Source organism: Schistocerca piceifrons, chromosome 5 (genome assembly GCF_021461385.2).
Source record: "Schistocerca piceifrons isolate TAMUIC-IGC-003096 chromosome 5, iqSchPice1.1, whole genome shotgun sequence".
Classification (NCBI taxonomy): Eukaryota; Metazoa; Arthropoda; class Insecta; order Orthoptera; family Acrididae; genus Schistocerca; species Schistocerca piceifrons.
Genome location: NC_060142.1, coordinates 437,735,446 through 437,754,347, shown reverse-complemented (window position 1 = coordinate 437,754,347; position 18,902 = coordinate 437,735,446).

Sequence of the window (18,902 nt, the reverse complement as noted above, 5' to 3'; positions counted from 1 at the left end):
TCGGTCGTGAGGCGTGCCAAGATAGTCTGTGCAGCTGCTATAACGCTGTGTCCCAAATGCAGCAGTGGTTATGCACCTGCCTAGTAAGCAGGAGATCCCGGGTTCGAATCCCGGTCCAGTAGACGTTTTCGGTCGTCGCCGTTGATTCCGCTTTATGTCCCGCTGCAGCTGACAACAGTGATCCCCCTTCAATTTACATACAGTCGCAGAATCGTCTGAGCCTCTGGTTTAAGCTTGCCATTCGATTCCAGACCAGACGAACTCAGTCAGTTCGCTAGCTCGGGTTGCACCCTGCGTGCCAGGATAGCCGACTCTACGAAGGTAGTCACCCGCCTGTAGAAATCAGGAATGGCCTCTGAGCCCAGGTGGGAGGTGTCATTAGTGGTGACGTGCAGCTGGGTGCAGCGAGTGGCAGAGCCTCCAAACCTAGGACGTGACCCCCACCTGGCGTGTATTACCTGCTACAGCCCTGAGGGCTCCTACAGCTGCCTAATGTTGGCGTCCCCAGTGACCAGTGAACTCACTCGCTTCACTTACTCACAGTTTTCAGAGAGACCGGCTTCAGTCCCAACTGACGATGTGTCCCGCGCTAGCTCGAACATACTCGCAGCAATGAGAAAGTGCTCAAATCGGTTTTTGATTCGTAATCGGAGAGCCATGCGACCTGTACCCACAATCTCCTTCTGTGCAGAGATTCTCCTCTTCAAGAGGAAGGCGATTGTGGGTACAGGTCGCATGGCTATCCGGTTACGAAGATAACTGATCAGAGGGTATCACAAACTGTAGCTGTATCATCCGAAACAGCACTTTCTCAAAGAACGACTGACTAGACCTACCGTGTTCAACTATTCGGACTGACAATTCGCCGATATGTCTCCTCGTAATTCCTCGCGCCCGGAAATTTTAAGATCACTGAAACGAGGAACACTCTACTCTTTCCTCAATTTAACTGAACATTGGGGCCGGCTGCGGTGGCCGAGCGGTTCTAGGCGCTTCAGTCCGGAACCGCGCGACTGCTGATATCGCAAGTTCGCATCCTGAACATTACACTCACGCGTGCAAGCAATTATCCAAAAAAATTTAACACTACAAGTGATGAACTATTAGTCCAAATTATAAAGAATATCATTGATAAGATATTCTCCTAATCGGACTGAATGACTCGTGGCGTGCTACATCAAAAATGGTTCAAATGGCTCTGAGCACTATGGGACTTAAGTTCTGAGGTCATCAGTCCCCTAGAACTTAGAACTACTTAAACCTAACTAACCTGAGGGCATCACACACATCCATGCCCGAGGCAGGATTCGAAACTGCGACCGTAGCGGTCGCGCGGTTCCAGATTGTTGCGACTAGAACCGCTCGGCCACCCCGGCCGGCCGTGCTACATCCTACTAATGTAATGGCATTGCGTACGTTCTTCATCGGCAACGCACAATAATTGGCACGACATTAAATGCAAAACAATAAAACATTGGCAATTAAGAAGCGAATGAAAAGGAATCTTTAACTATTACTTCTAGTACTAAAAGCAAATGTATGCAATAATAAAAAAACGCAAATCAATTAGTTTGTAAAATTATTATGATTAAAGAGACGAATAGTTCAGTGAAAAACTAAGTTTTAACTACTGCTCTGAATGTTACAAAAAATACCTCAGAATAGTATTCCAATATGATAATTTACAGTTAAGTAAAATGAATGACCAAGAAAAGTTCCTATTTTCTCTATATAAAGAGTTTTTACATCACCGAATAGAACAATGTAATTCATTGTGTCTCCAACCAACGTTCCTTCAAAACAGTTTCCACTTAGCTTATGCTGCCGGTGAGTCATAGACGTCCTTGTCGTTAGTCGATGATCCTTGAGCGTGCTTTCTAATAATTGGTGTGGTCTTGCTGGTTTCCTTGATTGAGAGTGACTGTTGCGAATGTAACAGGAACGCTCGATATTTGGAGAAATATTTCCCAACTGTGCACCTGAAAGCAATGACGAAGATGAAACACTTTTCATTCCATTAACACATGACGTAACCTGGCGTTATAATGCTGGTTACGTAGCTTAGCAACAGTTTTCAGATTTATGCTTTACCGTTTAAACTTGACGCGACATTTTTCACAGTATGTCCATCCCCACTACGAAAGTAAATCGCGTTACCCGTACGATGAATCATTAGTCCGCGGTTTATATCGAACAGTCCGTGCCGTGCACAATAGTCAACGCAATCACTTCAATCACGCTGCGGTCAGCACACCGTACATTCACTGTCAGAATTCTTCGTATCAGTGTACGATAAAAAAACTCGTTATTTCATTTTCTGTTTGATTTCACACTCCGTGGTACGCACTAAACACCCAGTACTGTCTGCAGTCGATAAACAGTATCATTACGGCGTTCACACAGCTTACCGGTCTGCACATCAGAGTTTAAGCTTAAAGAGTCAAACTGTAGTTCCGGTTAATAAGCAACGCGATACGTAAAGTCACTAGTTTCATCGATGTACACGTCGAAAGGCCACGAACACAATATGTAGCAGTACACGAATGTCACGACAATCAGCTCCATTCTCTAATTTCCACTGGTTCCAGTGTCTATATTGGTGCCTTCCTCTGTCGACCTATCGATATAGTACCGCACCACTCATACATCTTGCTTCACATAACTCTTTCCAAGATACAAATTACACACATTTACAGTTTTATACAATACCTCATTTTATATTATTCTGTTCGTAGAAACTGAATTCAAACAACATGCTAATAAACGAGAAAAAAATGCAGCATCAAAAGAAATGATAATAGCAATCATATTTATAGTAAACACATTACATAAACAGAAACGTAACAAAATTGTAGCCAGAATTAATTTTACAGGACTTATTCTGAAGTAACTTTTCAATATATGGCGAAAATAAAGTATAAAATAAACAAAAGAAAATATAGTGAAAAAGAAAAAAAAATGTTCTGTATCGTTCTGTAGTGTTATCTTCAGACTCTCCACTGGTCGACACTCACCGCAATTTTAATGTGACCCGGTCAGCTCTGGTGTATCTTCACTATTCTGGATTGATCTTGACTATTCTGAGTTAAATATGACTTTGGCAGAAAAACAGGTGAATTATGCTGCCACAAAAGTCTGTGGTCATTTTCCAAATAGCTTAGAAGTCTGACAGGTAGCCAATTAGCTTTTAAAAACAAATTAAAAGGATTTTTGAATAACAAATCTTTCTGCTAGATAGATGAATTTTTAGATATGAAGTAGTAATTGTAAAAAATAAATAAATAACAGTAATATTCAATTATATCGTGGAAAGAAACGTTATGTTAAAATCACACGTTCCTCATCATTACTAAATGTCGTACTCATAACCTAAGGTAAAATTATTAATGTAATGTAATTTAGGGTGCTGCGACATCATGGACCCCAGATTTCTCTAGAGGTATTTGCTACAGGTGCCTCGGCGTAACCACAGCCGAGAGCTGCAGCCTGATGTTCGACGACCGTGGCGGACGCAACTGCCAACTGTGAATGGACGGTGCCCAGTTCCCTCCGCAGCCGTACACAATTGGTACCTACAAGTTAGGTTTTACCTGTGTTCGATTACACGAAAGGAATTTACTAAATCTAGAATTCGGTTGACACAAAGTGATTACTGTTTCTACGATGCTCCTGGTACCATTCATTCATCAAACGGATCGCTAGTGATTCAGGCAACTAAGGGCACTGACAATATGAATTTACACTAAAAAGTATAATAACCGTTAACTCTCACAGAATACGCAGTCAGTTAGAGAAAGGAAAGAGCGTTACTCAGCATAGACACTTAATAAACAACAACTGATCACTTCCTAGTAGAAGCACGTAATAAAACGATTAAACTTGGCGGACTGGGCAATCTGGTTACTGCTACCGCAGCCGATACTGTCGCTTCTAACGCAGCTAAGGTCAAGGTCTAGAGCACAACACTACAAGGTCAGCTCACACGACACTAACGCCCGCAAAGCCACACACACACACACACACACACACACACACACACACACACACACACACAGTAAAAAAGTAATGACTATTTTCAACACAGCCAAACAGGCAGTTACTCTTCAGTTCTTCAGAGAAACAGCCGGCGCTTCAGTCTGGAACCGCGCGACCACTACGGTCGCAGGTTCGAATCCTGCCTCGGGCATGGATGTGTGTGATGTCCTTAAGTTAGTTAGGTTTAAGTACTTCTAAGTTCTAGGGGATTGACGACCTCAGATGTCAAGTCCCATAGTGCTCATAGCCATTTCAACTTTTTTTTTCCAAGGAAACATGTAAGTAAACAACTAAGCGGACCACTGTGGGAGAGCTTTATATAGTTGCTGCTGCTAGACGTAAGGACCACTGGTTCGTCGGATTTGTCCGTGTTATTTATAGGAAATTTTTATAAGCGTGTTAAATTTTGTGGACGACATGGAGTTAACAGCAGAAAAAGACAAAAACTCTGTGAATCATCAGGTGCAAAATGCTATATAAACATAAAACAAAGCCACACGGAAAATGAGTAGACTGTTGAAATCTGGTAGGATAGGAAAACATAAGCTCAAGTAAACGATTTCAGGTATTTGGGAGCTTCCGTTTTTCCTGATGAGAGACATAGAGAGAATTCCGCAGCAGAACTGTTCACGCGTAAGAACCACTCTGTAGTATGCCTACATCTCATTAAAACACGAAAAAAATGTCGTTGTGAACTCTGTTTGGAACATGGTAACATAAACTATGTGATCACAAGTGTCCGGACAAATGGCTGAAAATGACTTACAAGTTCGTGGTGCCCTCCATCGGTAATGCTGGAATTCAATATGGTGTTGGCATACCCTTAGCTTTGAAGACAGCTTCCACTCTCGCAGCCATACGTTCAATCAGGTGCGGGAAAGCTTCTTGGGCAATAGCAGCCCATTCTTCATGGAGTGCTGCACTGAGGAGAGGTATCGATGTCGGACGGTGAGGTCTGGCACGAAGTGGCCGTTCCGAAACATCCCAAAGATGTTCTATAGGATTCAGGTCAAGACTCTGTGCAGGCCACTCCATTACAGGGATGTTATTGTCGTGTAACCACCCCGCCACAGTCCGTGCATTATGAACAGGTGCTCGATCTTGTTGAAAGAAGTAATAGCTTTCCCCGAATTGCTCTTCAACAGTGGGAAGCAAGAAGGTGCTTCAGACATCAATGTAGGCCTGTGCTTTGTTAGTGCCACGTAAAACAACAAGGGGTGCAAGCCCCCTCCATGAAAAACACGACTGCACCATACCACCACCACCTCCGAATTTTCCTGTTGGCACTACACTAGCTGGCAATTTTCGTTCACCGGGCGTTCGCCATACCCACACCCTGCCTTCGGATCGCCACATCGTGTACCGTGATTTGTCAGTCCACACAACGTTTTTCCACTGTTCCCTCGTCCAATGTTTACGCTCCCTACACCAAGCGAAGCGTCGTTTGGCGTTTACCGGCGTGACGTGTGGCTTATGAGCAGCCGCTTGATCATGAAATCCAAGTTTTCTCACCTCCCGGCTAACTGTCATTGTGCTTGCAGTGGATCCTGATGCAGTTTGGAATTGCTGTGTGATGATCTCGATAGATGTCTGCCTATTACACACTACGACCCTCTTCAACTCTCGGCAGTCTCTATCAGTCAACAGACGATGTCGGCTGTACGCTTTTGTGCTGTACGTGTCCCTTCACGTTTCCACTGCACTATAACATAGGAAACAGTGGGCCTAGCGATGTTCCGACGTATGAAATTCTCGCGTACAGACGTATGAGACAAGTGACACCCAGCCACCTGACCACGTTCGAAGTCCGTGAGTTCCGCGGAGCACCTCATTCTGCTCTCTCACGATGTCTAATAACTACTGAGATCGCTGATATGGAGTACCTGGCAGTAGGTGGCAGCACATTGCACCTAATATGAAAAACGTATGTTTTTTGATGTGTCCGGATACTTTTGATCACATTGTGTGTGAATTAAAGACCTGGGCGTAATGAGGAGGAAGAGGGAGAGGGGAAAAAAGCGCCCAGGAAGATGGAATATTACGGTCTGACTTATCGACGGCGACCATGTTATTAGAGAATGAACACGAGCCAAAATTGGAGAAGAAAAGAGAAGGGAAGCGAAGAGAATCGGCAGTGTACTCTTCAAATGGGTCACCACAGCATTCGCTATAAGCGGTATAAAGGAACTACGGAAAACATACAGCTGTATGATTGGATAGGGGTTTGAACCTCCGTCCTCCCGAATGCGAGTCCGGCACTTCGCTCGCTAGAAGCATTCGAGATCTGAGGCTAGCGGCGATTGCTGTGAGACCGACGATGAAGAAGAGAACGAATGAGCAGGAACCAAAAAGATAAAAGTACTTTAATGACAATAATTTAAAAAGGCGTAGTATTTGCATCTGATATTAGCTAAGTCACGCGTGTTGGTGGGTTGCTGAGGTAGAAGGAAGACAAAACGGGACAGACGAAGATGACAATTCTTAGATTCCATCAGAAGACGTCGGTCGTAACTGTGGGCATAAAAATGTCTGTATGTTCGTGTTCTGTCTCTAACGACCTCGTTGTCGGCGAGACGTTAAACCCTAATCTTCCTCCCTTCCTTTTGTATGTGCGTGCGTGTATTCTACGTAAGACGACTGTCGAAGCTTCGAGAAGTTTTAGCCAAACTTGGTAAACACCTAACTTAGTAGCACAAGACAATTACCTTAATGGTAATACCAGTGCCGTAACTGCGTCCAGGCAAACTTCGACTTCCCAACGGCGACCCTTCCCTTCGCCACCCTCCCGCTCTACCCCGGTACCTTCTCATTTTCAATCAATCCACATCGCCATTTAATTTTTAATTATTTTTTGAGATCAGCGTTACAGTGTAATAGAGGTACACATTTCAGTAATATTTTTTATGATGTAATTGAAAACGTGATCGACTTTCTGTTCAGACTCAGATTTCTTTCAACAATAACGCAATTGCTTTTTCTTTGTTTCATTTCCGCTTAATGTAAGGCTGTAACATCCCGTCAGTCCAAAATGTTTGAAGACTGTGTTACTAACAAAAATAGATAAAAGTTAAGATGATGGTTTAAATGCTTCAAGTGTTCTGCCTAGCCTCCTCCACCCCCGCACCCTCACTTGTGAACAACGGGAAGAATTTTCATACATACACGTGAAATCATCAGAAAAATCCTTCCTTGTTCAACTCGCTCGTCACAGCTCGGTTACAGCATGAAAGCGTTGACCCTTCGAGTGAATTTCTGTCTTTGTCCTTTTGTGGTAGGTACATATTGATAACACTGAGTTGCTGGAAATATTCTAAAGCCCAGATCGCATAAATTTCTTTATTTAAAACAACCGGTTTCGATTTTGCTGTCATCTTCAGGTCTTACAAAATCTTTTTGTTATGAAACGTGTTCATTTAAAGTTGGACCTCAAGCCAAGCTGATATAAGGATAAAAAGCAGCACATCATGAAAGGTTTGTCATAACTAAAATATTTAAAAACGAATGCAGATGGCCATGTCTATATATACACCGCTGGCAGATGATTGTTACTTCTCAAAAACACAGTACACAGTAGCACATCTGTTTACTTTAGCTGGACATACTCTGAACACTGAAAATCCACTTTCAAAGGCGTATAAGGTAAAATCGATAACAAGTCTCAAACACTTGATTTCAAGACGTTGCCCACTGTGATTTGTGACTTAGTTGACACATCATTGTCGCACTTCCACTACTTAACACTGCCTGCTCACAAGTGACTGGTCAAATGAACGTTTCTTGTTTACGGTTGTAAGTTCAAGGTACATTGACGTGCTTACATTCCAGGATAAACTTATGTTGAGTTACACTGCACACTTGCTGAATTTCTACGAGGAATGCGGGTTGAACATCATTCGTTACAAGAACAGCACTATACGCCATTTATTTTAATATGCAGATTCACTTAAATCACAGAAACGTAAGTTTCAAGAAAATAATTTTTTGCCTAAAGAGAACAGCAACTACTCTAATTAAAACATAGCCAGTTGCATTTAAATTAAACATTAAATCTCAGGAGCAGAAAAGGCTGAGTAACAAACTAGTTAATCTCGGGAAGACGCACAACTGTCAAACAGGAATTGGTAATAAATACTTTGAGTAAGCCATAAAATCTCGAGAAGAGTAAATGCTTTAAATAAGGCATCAAATCCCGAGCACAGTAGATGTCGTAAAATCGGACATTAAATTCCCGAGTAACTCCGCAACTGGCGAATATAAAGAACACAGAGACTGATATCACCGCGAACCGGGACCCTTCACAATAGACGGGTTTGCTGCCTCTGATGCACACATTAAACACAGTTCTAAAAAAAAGAAAAGATTCAGTCATGCAGCGGTTGTATGCCAACTCCAGTTCACCGCAGGTTAAGTAACAGAAATTCTCTCCCAATGATAGTTCAATAAAACTGAATCGGTATGCATACAAAATAGCAATCACAAGTAGAATATGTCACAAGTAGAACACGTCCCGTACGCGTGGCAAGTGACGACTGTTGGTAATTACTCAGTAACCCATTCCTAAGAGAGCAGTTACAAGCAAGGAGTGAAATTCAAATGCTAAGCGCGAAGACCGTCCGTAAAACACCTTAAATTTGTAAACTGCATTAAATAAACACACCGGAAGGACTTTCCTCATGGGAGATTGAGCATCGCGAGTAAGAAGATGACAGATCAGTCACAAAAATGACAGTTTCACACCAGGAAAGCTCACTCGGCAAATGCGGATAAGCTAGCAGACACGCTCTAGGAAAACCCACAGCCGGAAAGACACAGATGGAATTGCACGGTGTGAAAACAGCATTTGGAAAGACACCACATGACAGCTGAATTCTAGCGAACTATTCCTAAACTTGCTCACCCACTGCTCACTCACTGGCCAAAGATATGCTACTCGCAAGCCGGATGCGAACTATCGACTCGCGCCACAGCTCGGCTCACTTGGCATAACGAGAGTGGCTCTACCTATTCGCCTTAAATATAAAACACTTTCCAGTCACATTAACGTAACCAACTGACAAAGCCTGAATAACCACGTTTTTTGGCGTGGACCGCTGCGAGATGCGCACGAAGAGTTAATGAAATTCTGAAAGGTACCGGCAGGGATGTGAAGCAACGCTGACTCCAGTGCTCTGGCCAGCTGCGATTGGTTTTCTCGGTTGACGATCAATTGGGCGAACAGCACGACCGAGGTGGTCCCACAAATTCTCGATTGGGTTTAAATCCAGAGATTTTGGTGGCCAGGGGAGTTGAGTAAACTGATCCTGGTGTTCGTACTACGCACATACAGCCGTGTGACACGTTGTATTCTCCTGCAGGTTGATGCTATTGTGACGAGGGAAAACAAACAGCATGTATGGGTTGACATGATCCTCGGGAATAGAAGCATATTTTTGCCTGTCCATTGTTCCTTCCAGAACGACGAAATCGCCCAGATGAGGCCGTGAAAACACCCAGACCTTAACGCTCTTTCTTCCGGCCTGGAACTTTTGATTCTACACGGGTTCATAACATACACGCTAACAGCAATCTGTCCATTGGAGCATAAAACATGATTCATCTGAAAAGACCATCTGTCCTCACTCGGTGGACGTCTAGTTGCCGTATTTAAATGCAATTCCAGCCTTCGTCTGCATGAGTGCATGAATCAGGAGCCTGCTGCGGAGGCCCATACACAGCAACGTTTCTGAACGGTCGTTGAGAAGATACTGTTGGTAGCCCCTTGGTTCATCTGGATGGTCAGTTGTTTGACAGTTGCACCTCTATTCACCCGTACAAATTTCCGCGGCCGTCTTCCACTCCTATCATCTATGGCTTGTTATGCACCACGGCGCTGGTTTTGGCCATGCAAACTAGCTGTTTCGGAAATTTTTTCACGTTGGTCCGAAAGCCAGTGATCATGCCATGTTGGACATCAGATAAATCGCTCCGAGTTATGAGAAGAACAGCACTGTTTCCCACGTTCCCCCTACACACTTCATTCCCTCCACTGATAGTGCTGCCACCTGCCGTATATGAGTGGTTGACGTCGAACATAGGCAGTGTCACATTAGTGTGACTGGACTGTGTATCTCCTTTCATACAGCTCATCCGCACCACCCCCCCCACCCCCACATCCAATTTTAGTTCTCTCCAAGCCATTCATCTCATTCTTCTTCTTCTTCTTCTTCTTCTTCATCATCATCATCTTGAATCTCCTTTCTTTGCCCTCATTGTCCCCTTTTCATTTACCCTTCCTCACTTTTTCATCTGTTACAAGACTGCGTCCACACAGAAACAAAGTCCACGTTACATAATCCTACTGCCGTACCATGGTAATGCCACAGGATAAGACGCTACGTTCACGGGAGTTGGAGTTCGAAAGCGTTCACTGTGCCGAGATTCCTACCTGGGAATGTCCCCGTAATTTGCCCTGTTTAAGACGCTTAGTCACAACCTCGTCCGAACACAGGAGAAAATCGACGAAAAAAAAATAACTAACGTTCCTAAATACTAGTGGAGAAACGCAACAGAAACGTATCTGTTTCATCAGAAGTACTGAATTAATATAGACGTACACAACATATTCAGGGTGACAATTGTGGTACTATATGAAATAAAATCGTCATGACTTCGGAACGGTTTGCGTTAGGACTTTCAAACTGCTTAGGTGGCCGCGGGCATGATGGGAAATCGTATGCACTGTATGCTTTGGTTTAGTGACGAAGGCCATTTTCTCTTAGCTGGGTTCGTCAATGAGCAAAATTGCGGCATTTTTGGGACTTGGTAATTCGTATTTCGCGATCTAGAAGTCTGGTGTGCAACGTTCAGTTACGGAATAATCGGTACCGGTACGATATTTCTTGATGGCACGGTGACTAACGGACCGTATGTGAAGGTTTTGGAAGATGATTTCATCCTCATTATCCAAAGTGACCCTGAGTTCGACAAGATGTGATTCATGCAAGACGGAGCACGTCGATACAGGAGCGTGTTTGACGTCCTGGAGGAGCACTTTGGGGACCGCAGTCTGGCATGGGCCTCGATTGGCCGCCATATTCTTCGGATCTGAACACATGCGTCTCGATTTTTTGGGGCTATATTAAAGATAAGGTGTACTGCAATAACGTCAAAACCATTTCTGAGCGAAAACAGTGATTCAGGAGGCCATCGACAACATCGATGTAGCGACACTTCAGCGGGTCATGCAGAATTTCGCTATTCGTTTGCGCCACATCGTTGCCAATGATGGCAGGCATATCGAACATGTCATAACCTAAATCCGAATATCTGTAGTAACGTATACATGTTTAATAAAGTGTGTTCACGCCGTAGTTTGTAACTAATTTATATTTATTCTCATAGTTCAATAATTGTCACCCTATAGTAGAGATGTTATCTAAAATGGCAATTGTTCCTCCCAGTACTACTGTAGACCTCCGGGTTAAATCTATGTCCACTCTTTTAATAATTAATTTTCTCTTAATCATGAACTTAAGTATTACGAGTACCAATCAACACGTTGGTATGGAGAAATCTTCGTATGCGTAGGACTCGTTAATCGTTTCAGAAAATATTTCCAAATACTATTGCGATGTATTTATCGTACTACTAGGAATAAATGTATTCTAATGTAAATTATCTTGAATGAAGAATCTGCCCTTTTTCTTCCAGTATAATTACCAAAAATAAGTACATGATACGTAATACAACTGGCTGAGTTAATCTTCAATAAGCTCACAACAGCATCCCTAGCACCAGTCTGTACTTCAGAATACTTTTGTCATCGAAAATATTACGAATTATTAATATGAAATATTGATTTGCTTCAAAAAACAGATCCTGACGGTTAATCCAGAGATTATACTATGGTGTTAAGTAAGTGATAACAAACTTCGAGAAACGCAATCTCTGGTATTCACTTATCTACTTCTCCCTTACTTATTACTGTTTTAGACAGAAAAATAAGTTCAGTCCTTCTGAAAATTGTCTGAAACGTTCTCAAATAATATCCACCTTTTATTTTAACTCAAAACTTCATTGAAATCTCTTTTGACTGGTTTAGTGGCTTGTAGCGTATTAAGCTATTCTTCGCACATTAACTTCTCTCTATAAACAACTCTCAGTTCGCAGCCTATATGTCACCCCTGACTTAAAACTGTATTTTATTAAAATCTCTCCCTTTTCAATTAGTTGCAAAATGATTCATATATTTGAATGGAAGAGAAAAGTCGTGGGACTTTAGATTAGATTTTATGTCCGATAATTTATTTTATCTTTTTTCTTGACGTTATTTACAATAAATAAACGTTTTAATGTGAACAAGTGACGACAAAACTCTGTTCCCAGCAGAAGCGGGATGAATAATCAAAAGAAATTAACAAAAAGACAAAGAAAAACCCACACTCCACTGCTACTTCAGTTCTAAACTTATAAGCAGATGTTCAAAAATTCAGCCTCTTGGCTTATCGCGTTCCCACTTAAAATACTAATTTAGTGTCACTCGTCTTGCTGAACTACTAAAATAACGGTAACAGGTTGGACTTCCGTGTCAATATTGTTCAACTATGGTACCGCTACCTCAATTGTCACGTCACTGTTACTCTGTACGGGCGAAGTACGCTAAGCATGAACTTCGATCGGTTTGTTTCTGTGCGTGGTTCACTGATCATTTAGAACTCGAGACTATAGCTCTATTAGACACCACTCTATAGACAACAGACGTTCCTACCTAGTAGTAAGTATCTATATAAAAATATACGTTTGGCTAACACTCAGCTACCTTATTGTGCCTTCTTCCATCATCAATAACCATTTGCAGCATCCATTCTATTGGCGTGTGCAACAAGTAAGAACACAGCAATCACTAACAGACCCACTTTCAAACTATTGTGATAGCAGCCAGGTGCTAAGTTAAGTTGGAGAGTGTGATGAACGATTGGAACTAATATCGATGTTAATATCTGTGTATCCGAAAGCCAGTACAATGTCTAGCAGCGCAAGTACTCGAAAAGAGGCGCCGAAGATCATCTTTGCGTCGTCGGCCCCCGCAGCGATTGGGCACGCCAGAGATCATCCTGGGCAAGATGGTTACTAGAAGAACAAGTGACAGCCATGAAATGTTCAATGGTAATTGTTAGAAATTACGGCAGCGCTCTATTTGCCTAAACGAATGGGTCACTTACGGTTTTCTGTGTGAGTAGAGTCAGTCTCAATTGAGAGTCGAAGACAGAGGTAGCTAAGGTCCGTAAGTCGACATGTTTTTTACTGCATGATATTTGGGACACATGTGCAAGTGTCGGAATCGATACCTAATTGATGTGAAGCGTATGGATTATTTCGTGGGTTTGAGAATTTCCACGAATTTTTACGTTGTTCTTGGATGAAAAGTTCAGAAACGAAAGAGTTGAAATGTTGCAGTAACTTATTTTGGGTACTACGAGTGAATTTATATTCCAAATTCAATCCAAAGTTGGGTTTCTCGTATTTTGTTTTTTGTATGACATGAGATTGTGCACGGGCATTGTCAAGTGAGTCTGGTACACTGATTTTGGCACCTGGTTGGAATTTTAATAGGTCGTGAGATACGACAGTTTTGAATACTGAATTCAGTATTTTTCAAAGTGGGTCTGTTAGTGATTGCTGTGTTCTTACTTGTTGCACACGCCAATAGAATGGATGCTGCAAATGGTTATTGATGATGGAAGAAGGTCCAACTTTATTTGACACGTCACAGAGACTCCTCCTCGTTTCAACCTACTGCAGAGCAGCTAACAATAGAACATCTTTCTTATATTGAACAAACTGTAATTTATGATATCATCTAGAATTCTCTTAAACAATGGTTAGTTATACGACATTCTCAATGCCTTTTAAGTTGTTCTGCTTACTATCTTCTCTCAAGCTTCATCAATTCTCATAAATGGAGTTACTATCCTAGCTTATATTTTGAAATTCATGCTTTTCAGTGATGTTTCCACCATACATGTCACATATAGACAAATAAATCCTGCACCACTGACTCAAACAAAAACATTCTTAACTAGAGAAACAACATTATATTACCTGAAAACATGAGTATTTTCAAAATTCTATTAACTGTGACATATTAAACTAAAATAGGCAATTTCTATTTATCGTGGTGCCTTGAATCTTCAATAAGGAACTTAATACCTCAATGAATTATCAAAAATTTCTAACAGTTCCTGCAGGCTCTTGGCCTTATAGCCTCTATTGAAAAGTCTTAATCCTATATTTTCGGAGTCAGTTAAGCCAAACCTCCAGAAGTTTACGTCCATTCCGATATTTATCATACGTCCAATTTCTTTTAATTTTATTGCTTTTATGTCTTATGATTTTTCTCCTAAATCATTTGAAATGCAGTCTTAGTTCTTGTTATTGTATTTATATGGTTATTAATGATAGTTCTCGTTTCTTTTCCTTGTGACCTAAAGTCATTTGCTTTATATCTTCTTTGACATTCTTCATAGTTTCTATCGTTATGTATACGATAAATTCTCGAACTTCCTGGCAGATTAAAACTGTGTGCCGGACCGAGACTCGAACTCAGGACCTTTGCCTTTCGCAGGCAAGTGCTCTACCAACTGAGCTACCCAAGCACGACTCACGCTCGGTACTCACAGCTTTACTTCTGCCAGTATCTCGTCTCCTACCTTCCAAACTTTACAGAAGCTCTCCTGCGAACCTTACAGAACTAGCACTCCTGAAAGAAAGGATATTGCGGAGACATGGCTAAAAGTTATTAGCTTTTCCCATTCCTGCTGAAAATAATTCAGGAAATTGTTTAAGCAAGCCAGCGGCACTGTAAGTTAGTGCAAAAGCTGATGTGGAAAGTACATTGCCCTAGGAAGGGCCAAACAAATCAAAGGCATCTAAACCGAAAATGTTCTCACTTTCTCTGGATTTAAACACAGTAAAATTCACTGTCCTAGTGTGAGATTTGTAAGTGTCAGTAAAATCCATGCACTGGTATTTCCTATCCGTTGTAAGCAGTGAAGTACTGTTCGTACGTGGCACGATTAAGCAAAGTTACCGACGCACCTGTGTCCAGTGGAAAGTTCGCACAACGGCCAGCAATTCGTAATGAAACAAATACTTTATTAGAACGTCGTTGCACAGCACTAGGCCGAGAGCGAGGCACAACCTTAATCTTACTCTTGTTAGAACCTGTTGTAGGTTTACACAACGTTCACTGCACGTGCAGGAGCCTGTTTTTTCTGGGAACGGGCGAAATTGGCGTTTTTGTGCCGTTGAAAACAAACTGCTTGGACACGGCCTTTTTTTTCCACACGTGTAGCATACTGCGTTACGTGATGCGCAATCCGGTCTTTTATGGCGAGCAATGTTGTGGCTGCTTGGGGCGGTAGCGAGCAAGGGGCGACTCTCGATCCGACAAATCGGGGCCTGGTCAAACTTATCGGCCGTTAAGACATCCGAATCGCATTTCTCTAAGATTTAAAATACTTGAGGAAGCGATGGATCAGAGTACTTCAAGATCTGTTCCCATATTCTGCTACCTGGGTCACTGAATGTTATTGCATCACTAATCATTAAATCACTGCAAAAGTTGCCACAACTACATTTAAATTTACACTTCCTAGTCATGCCCGTTAATTTTATGTACCATTGGCGGTACGTCTGTTCTGGCTTTATCTGCAAGCGAAAAATCTGATATCTGGCTGCAGCTACTTGGACTTACTGGTCATAGTACTTGGTTAACACCGTCACAATCTTATTAAATGAGTATGCAACAAATTACTTCTCATTAAAAACCTTAGTGCTTTATAGTCCGAACAAATTGCCATTTTGTGAGCGTACAGTAAATACTTGTGCTTATCCATACCACTGCTAACGATTCTTTTTCTGTGATATAACAGTTCCTTTGACGAACAGTTAACATCCTACCAGCAAATACTGAAGTTACATGACGTTTCAAGCCATTTCCTTCCTCATATTCCTGAAATACTTCGCATCCAAAGCCATACCCACTAGCATCAAAAGCCACACCAAATTCCTGGCTCCAGTCAGGAAGTCCCAGACTTTCGAGTTACATAATTTGTTCTTAAGAGCTTCCCACTCCCTGAGCCTTCAGTTTCAGTAATGCATTAAGGTTAACACAATTCATAATATTACTAGCAATGTACCTTCTATAAAATCCAATTACATCGAGAAAAGACTTTAATTGCTTTTTATTTTCTGCCACTGGACTGTTCTGAATAGCATCTACCTTTTTCTTGTCTGGCAGAATGCCATCAGGGCATACATGTCCCAATAACTTTATTTCACTGCATCTGAAATGTGACTGGGCAAATTTAATTGCTACTCCTCGAAAAGCAAACCTCTGCAATATCTGTCTTATTAGCCTGATATGTTCCTTCCATATTTTGGAGACTATTAATGTATCATCTATATAAACAAACATTCTTTGAAGCATCCCTTATGTTAATGCTAAATTCGAAGCTCATACAAATTCCGCTATTTGCACATTTATTCTGAAAGGTAAAACTTTGAATTGATAAGAACGTCCATCAAACAGGAAAGCTGTATATTTCCTTGATTCCTTTGAAAGTGAGATTTCCCAATACCCAACAGAAAAATCGATGTAACTTGAATACTAAGCACCATGGCAACATATTAACATTTCTTCCATATAAATGGATCAATCACGTTCGAGCCCAATAATTTTATTTACAGTCCTAGCGTTAATACTACCCAAATTTCTCGATTTGGTTTTTTCACTGCCACCATAGGATTGGTACAGGAATATCTGACCTTTCAATGATACCTCAGTTACCCATCCTATTTATTTCATTTCTCACTGCTTCATACACATTCAGTGTAATGGGACAGAGAAATTTGAAAAATATTCCAGTATTTTTAATATTTAGTTTACATTCAAATCCTTTAATAGCTCCAAGTCTTTCGGTGAATTTGCATCATTATTCATTAACATAACTTTTAATTCAAGCTTCTGCTCACGGGATAAGCCTAACAATTCCAAAGAACTTTCATTAGCTTGCTTTTCCGATTCTGTCGAATAGTTAATCTCATTTTCTTTCTTACCATCTTCTTTCCTTACGTTTAAGCTTTTATGGTCCTGGACATTCCAACTATTATGACTTCTTTTACGCTAGTTCTCCTCCTTACTTTTCTTTAGTTTTACCCACTTTAGCTCACTGCTAGCTTTTATAATTTTTTTCTCTGCTTGCAAATATTAAATTGCTCTACGTGTCATTGATCAAGCCATTGCTACCAATACTGGTGCGCTAATACCAGCCACTAAAAGCACTGATTGTTAGAGCACTATTCCTGAAACATTAAATTACAATTACTTTTCTTGCTCAACCTTCCTTCCTTTTGTTCCTGTTAATCCTGTGACCCAGATATTTGTTACTGGTAATGATGGACATTGCCAACAAAGTTTATTCCTCTGCCAAATCTCTTTCGATAACAAACTAATTTCACTTCCAGTGTCAATCAGAAAGTCCACCGTCTGATTTTCGAGCAAGCCTTGTGCTACTAAAGTGCGTGTCATTTATGACAGCGGCCGAGTTTAGGTTCGTTCTGCGCATCTGACGTCACAAAACATAAGTCAGCCAATGAACAGAGAACGACGTTGGCAGAGCTCAACTGCAGTGCAGAGCACGGACGAGTGTCTTCAGTTTTAGAAACGTTCAGTCATAAATAAAGTAATTGAACAAAAGCAATGTCTTGTTAGCAGACTTTCTTTTGTAGAAAGTTTGGAAAAAGCATTCTTTATACCAATTACTTCATATTCTATTAATTAATTAAACCAAACAAGCAATAAGCCTCCTAATTCAGGCGATAGCAAGGAAAGGTGTTTGTATAATTCTCACTAACCGCTTTTTCGCAATAAAGAACAGCGGTAATTGTTAATTCCTATTGTACTTTGACGAAACGTGAGTAATTCACAGTCATACCAACAGTGTTTGGCGGTATTTTGCGTGATATGTTGAAGTCCTCTGAGAGATAATTTGAACGACGACCTGAGTTAGCGTAATGGTTCGGTGATTAAACAACATTCCCAATTAACTGAAATTTTTGGCGGGCTTGGTTTACAAATTGGTGAATCAAGTTAGCCAGCAAGGTAGCTCAGCGTGTTCGGTCAGAGGGGTAGCTGCCCTCTGTAATAAAAAAACTGAGATAATAGATTTGCAACGAACAAAAGTGAACAAAATGAGAGTAAAAATAAAAAAAAGGTTAAAGTGTATGGCTGCTAAGCGAAAGGTTCTGAGTTCAAACCTTGTTCGGTGCTTAGTATTTTCTTTATTTATAAACAATATCGAAGTGTCTTACTTCATTAATTTTATTCGTTTGAATGTAATTTTTTGAAATTTCTAGTGGCAACTAAAATCGACCATATGGAAAGTATACTCTATGGACTTTTACCTATGCAAACTCTTCAAAATTTCGTGCAATGGTTGACTACATCTAATGCTGCACAATAACTGCGTTGAACATCGAAACACAATTAAGTCATTTATGGGGGGAAGGTACCAGTCAAGAAGATGTGTAAAAATCAAATTTTTGGGCCAAATAGTTTTTATGAAATCGAATGATAAAGTATGTCAAAGCAGTCGAAACACCATGTATCTGCACAGGCAGCAATGCAATGATGACAAAATCACGCACATCGCGGAATGCGGGGAGCACGTCTCTGTAGCAGCGAAAGGGTTAATGCGGCCGTGGTGGCTTTACTTCATAAACTGAGCGCTCCCCCCTAAACGTTAAGTTTGCGAACTATACTATGGCGCTGCTTCTCTTGGCGCGTACAACTGGCAACGCTGCAACCTCCCGCGTCTGGGCGGGCA